Source organism: Macrotis lagotis, chromosome 5, assembly GCF_037893015.1.
Source record: "Macrotis lagotis isolate mMagLag1 chromosome 5, bilby.v1.9.chrom.fasta, whole genome shotgun sequence".
Taxonomy (NCBI): Eukaryota; Metazoa; Chordata; class Mammalia; order Peramelemorphia; family Peramelidae; genus Macrotis; species Macrotis lagotis.
The window spans coordinates 89,350,252-89,355,742 of NC_133662.1; the positions used below are offsets into that span (position 1 = coordinate 89,350,252).

The following is a 5,491-nucleotide window of genomic DNA, read 5'->3' on the forward strand; positions in this document are numbered from 1 at the left end:
ATGGAAAACAGACTTAGGAAAGATAATTTAAAAATTATTGGAATACCAGAAAGTCATGATCAGGAAAACAGCCTTGACATCATTTTCAAAGAATTACTACAGGAAAATTGCCCTGATATTCTAGAAGCAGAGGGCAAAATAGAAATGGAGAGAATCCACCGATCCCCCTGAGAAAGAGATCCCAAAAAACCTACCCCTAGGAATATTATAGCCAAGTTCCAGAACTCCCAAGTCAAAGAGAAAATATTACAAGCAGCCAGAAGGACACAGTTCAAATATCGTGGAGCTGCAGTCAGGATCACACAGGACTTAGCAGCAACTACATTGGAAGCTTGTAGGGCTTGGAATATAATATCCCAGAAGGCAAAAGAGCTTAGAATGCAGCCAAGAATGAACTACCCAGCAAGGCTGAAGTCCTCTTACAGGGAAAATGATGGACTTTTAATAAACCAGGGGAGTTTGAAATGTTCCTTTTGGAATGGCCAGAGCTGAACAGAAGGTTTGACCTTCAGATACAGGACTCAGATGAAGCATGGAGATTGGAGTTGGGGGGGGGGAAATATGAGGGACCTAATGATGATTAACTGCATGTATTCCTGCATAGAAAAATGATACTGATAATACTCATATGAACCTTCTCAGTTAATAGAGCAGGTAGAGAGAGCTTTTATACTTGAAGCACAGGAGAAAACTGAATTCGAAGATAAAATATGGTGTAAATATAGACTCAATAGGAAAAAGGGGAAATGGAACGGGAGAAAGAAAAAGGAGAGGGGGAATAGTCCAAGATATTTCACATAAGATTTTTTTTTTATTACAATAAGCTATTGCAATGATATGGAAGAGGGGAGGCAAGGAGGAATGAGGGAACCTTTGCTCTCATCAGAGGTGACTAGGAGAAGAAACAGCATATATACTCAATGGGGTATAGACATGGTGGGGATGTGAATAAAGGAGGAGAGGATGGACCATGGGGGGAGAGTGGTCAGATATAATACATTTTCTTTCTTACTTCTTGCAAGGGGCTGAGATTGGAAGGCCTGCCCAGGACCATAGGGCCAGGTGGATGCTAGGCCTAAGGGGTGGTATGGGGGCTGAGTGCTTCTTGGCCCCAGGACCAGGGATCTGTCTGCTGATCCAGTCAATGACCCTACAGCAGTGTCAGAGTGAAAGGAGAGAGAAAATATAGTACATGGTAGTGGAGAAATAAGAAAAGAGGGAGTTGCGATCAGCAATGGCAACATTGGAAAAATATGGAAGTAACTTTTGCGATGGACTTATCATAAAGAATGAGATCCACCCATGACAGAGTTGTTGGTGTTGGAACAAAGACTCAAGCACATTTTTGTTATTATTATTGGGGGAGGGTGCAGGGCAAGTGGGGCTGGATGGCCTGCCAGGGGCCACATAGCAGGATGATCTTTGGGTTTCTGGGGCTGGATTAGGACCCAGGTGCTCATGGCTCAAGGGCCAATGCTCTGTCTGCCACCCAGCCACCCCTACTATTATTACTATTTTATTTCATTTTGGGTCTTTTTTTTTTTCCTTCTTTTTGGTTCTTTCAGGGCAGTGGGGATCGGGTGGCTTGCATGTCGCACGGCTGGGTGATTGTTGGGTTTACCAGGCTGGATATGGCCTCGGGTGCTCGTGGCTCCAGGGCTGGTGCTTTGTCCATTGCGCCACCTGGCCATACCTACAATTATTACTATTACTTTTATTTTTAATTTTAATTTTTTTCTCTCCCCTTTACTTTATTTGCCCAAGCAAGTCTATCTATATTCATGGGGGAGGAGGGGTATTTTGTTTACTTGTAAACAAGAATATTTTATCAATGTAAAAATAAATGTGTACAAAATGAGAATAAAAAATAAATTCAAAAAAATTAATAAAATGAATTACCAAAATGACAAAAAAACCCAAAAAATAAGAGCTATAAGGTCTGAATGCAGATGAAAGCATACTATTTAAAAATTTTGAAATTCATTTTAAGCTCTCTGTTTTTTCTTTTTTATTCTGATTCATCTTTCACAATATGACTAATATGAAAATGTTTACATATATAATGTTTCATATATATTTAAAATGTTTACATATATGTGTATTTATATTATATATATACACATATGTGTATGTATACACACACATATATGTATATATATAAAACATATCAGATTACTTGCTTTCAAGGGGTGAGGCAGGATGGAAATGGAGGGTGAAAAATGTGGAACTCAAAATATCATAAGAATGAATGCTTAAATTATATTTTCATGTAATTGGAACAATTAATAAATACATTTATCAAAAGCAAAAACAACTGTTGTACCACCTTATTAGGTCAGAGTGGTTAAAATCACAAAAAAGGAAAATGATCAATGTTGGAAGAGGATATAGGAAAATTTGAAAAATAGTGCATTGCTGATGACATCATGAATTGATCCAAACAACCTGGAGAGCAATTTTGAACCGTGCTCAAAATGGTAATAAAATTGTGCATACCCTTTGATCCATCAATAGCCCTACAAGATCTGCATCCCAAAGAGAATCCAAAAAAGGGGTTTTTGCAAAGAACCAGATGTATCAGGATTTTCATACCAACTCTGTTTGTGGTAGCAATAAATTTAGAATTGAGGAGATGCCTATCATTTGGGGAGTGGTTGAACAAATTGTAGCATATGAAGATAATGGAATATTATTGTTTTATAAGGAACGATAAGGAGCACTTCTTGTGTGGAGTCAAGATGATGACACAAAGCTAAGAAGTTCCTGGAATTTTTCCAGAAATGATTTCTAATGAATCCTCTAAACAGATCCAAAAGCAGCAGAAACCAGTACAAAAAAGTGAAGCCACTTTCAGCAAGGTTTCTTAGAGCAACTTCAGAAAAAAAAATCTGTTCCAAGGATAATGAGGGATTATAGTATAGGTAGGAGAGTTAGGAAGCCAGCTATATGCTTGCAGCCACAACACAGCTAAGGTGCTGGTGCAGCTCTGTCCGCAGTGAGGTTTCTAATCACACCTCAGTGAGCAAGGTTTTTGAGCCCTGGGAAGGTGGTGAAGGATTGGGCTACTTTAGTTCAGGGAGTAAATTGCGAGTAATGGGCCTATCGATCAGAAAACCAGGAACCAGAACCCCATCCCAAAGCAAAAACAAAACAAACATAAAACAATCACCACTTGGAACTACATACCCTATACAGGAAAAGAGCTTAACTGACAAAATAACCAGAAACACAAGCAAAAAAAAAAAAGGTGCTAAGCATTGTCAGCTATTATTTTGAAAGTGGTGATAAAAACACTAACTCAGAAGAGAAAAGCAGTGACAAAATGACTCTGTATGAAGCCTCAAAGGTGTTGAACTGATCTCAAACTAACAAGACTGCTTAGAAAAAGCTCAAAAAGGATTAAAAAATAACAGGAAAAAGGAAAAAGATAAATTGAGAGAAGAAATGAGAAAATATGAAAAATTAAGTGAAGAAAACCATAATTTTAAAAGTAAAATTCTCCAGCTAGTAAATAAAATTAACGAATTGGTAAATGAAACAAAACAAAAACTGAAGAAAATAAAACCCTAAAAAACTAAAACAGGACAAATGAAAATGAGAAACTTTGTGAGATACCAAGATTCCATCAAACAAAACCAAAAATCTGAAAATAATAGAACATTTAAATTACCTCTTAATAAAAAATCAACCTGGAAAATAGACCCAGGAGAAATAATTTAAAAATTATTGGTCTATGTGAAAGCCAGGATCAGAAAAAGAGCCTGGACTTTTATCATGTAGGAAATTATCATGGAAAACTGTTGTATTTTCCTGATACAAGTAGATAAAATGATCCTTGAAAAGATTCATCATTCACCCTCCCCCCACCCAGAAAAAGATCCAAAAATATAAACTCCAATGAAAACTGTAGACAAATTTCAGAATTCTCAGCTAAAAGAAAAATACTGCAAGCAGTCAGAAAGAAGCAATTTAAATATCAAGGAACCATAGTCAGGATTATGCATGATTTATCAGCTTCAACAGGATCAGAGAATCTGTAATATGATATCCCAAAGGGCAAAGGCTTTTGGCTTACAACCAAGAATCAGCTACCCTCTAAAATTCAGTATAGGCTTTCAGAGAAAAACAGATGACTTTCAACTCTCCTGAAGAAAAGACAAGAATTGAACAGAAATTTGATCAAGATTCAAGAGATGCATAAAAAGGTAAATAGAGGGTAGGCAGGGTCAAGATGATGGAGTGAAGCCATGGACTCTTCTGAGCTCTCTTCCAAAACCATTCCCTTGACGTAATTATTCGAAAAATTCTAGAGCAGCAGAAACCAGAAAAAAAGACAGAGTGAAACAATTTTCATGCCTAAAATAACTTTGTAGGTCTGCAGGAAAGATCAACTGAACTGGGTTAAGAGAGGAGTATAATTTAGTCTGTGTTAAGCAGGAATAAACTGGCTTCAGCAATCCAGGAGCAGGAAGAAGGATGATTGGGTCAGTGGCAGCAATGATGGTTTTCAGACCAGTCAGCTCAGATAAGGCCAAGGATAATTTGGGAAGCTGATAAGAAAAGTCTGCCACAAAGGGGTGAGACCTGAGCCCAGTTCAGCAAAAGCATCAACAATGGAGAACTTATTCTGGCAGCCCTGGACTAAGCCTCAGCAAGAGCAAGTACTTTCAGAGCTCACGGTCCACAGATAGTAAGATAGTCAAAAGTAGATTACAGGAGTCTCTTTGTTAAAACTGAGTCAGGATTCTGTTGCTTTACTCATACTCAGATCTGGGTTGCTGTATGACAGCCTAGTCCTAGGAAGGAGAATAACAGAATAACAGAGCATACTGCCCCAGTGGAGCAAGAATCCTCCTCAGAGTTACATGGTAGTAAGGACCACTTGTGGACACCCACAGAATAAAGCACAGGTCAGGATAATAGTTATAACCACTCCTTAGGTCTAAGATCTTGAAAGAATAGAAAATATACAAGTACCTAGAAGTATATTTGGAAACAGCTCACAAAAAACCCTAAAGTTGTGCTTGTTTTGGCAGCATATACACTAAAATTGAAATGATACAGAGAAGATTAGCATGGCCCCTGCCAAGCATGACACACAAATTTGTGATATCTTGTGATCAATTGTTTGTAATTATGAGGTGATGTATGACATTCTGGCTCACTAAAACAGTTCTCCAAACCTGGATTAAAAATTAAAAAAAAATTATGAGACAGTACATCCTCCACCCTGGAAGCAGAGCCCCATCTTAACAATGATTGAAAATCAATCTCCAGTCATGGGCTAAAGAAGTGAACAAGAAACATAAAAAGAAACTGTCCATTGACAATTATTATGGTCATAATAAAGATAAAAATTCGTACACAGAAGAAGACAACAAAGTCAAAATTTCTACATTCAAAGCCCCTAAGGAAAATATGAAGTAGTCTCAGATCATGGAAGATCTCCAAAAGACTTTTTAAAATCAAATAGGTAAGGTAGAGGAAAATT

The 5,491-nt window shown here is 37.6% G+C and overlaps 1 non-coding gene across 1 annotated transcript; it reads left to right on the top strand.

The window, feature by feature from the left end:
* The first annotated feature begins 5,020 nt into the window (after positions 1–5,020).
* On the top strand, positions 5,021–5,130 carry LOC141490258 (U6 spliceosomal RNA). Its single transcript, XR_012469115.1, has one exon. It is a non-coding gene; the product is annotated as a U6 spliceosomal RNA (small nuclear RNA).
* The last annotated feature ends 361 nt before the right edge of the window (positions 5,131–5,491 follow it).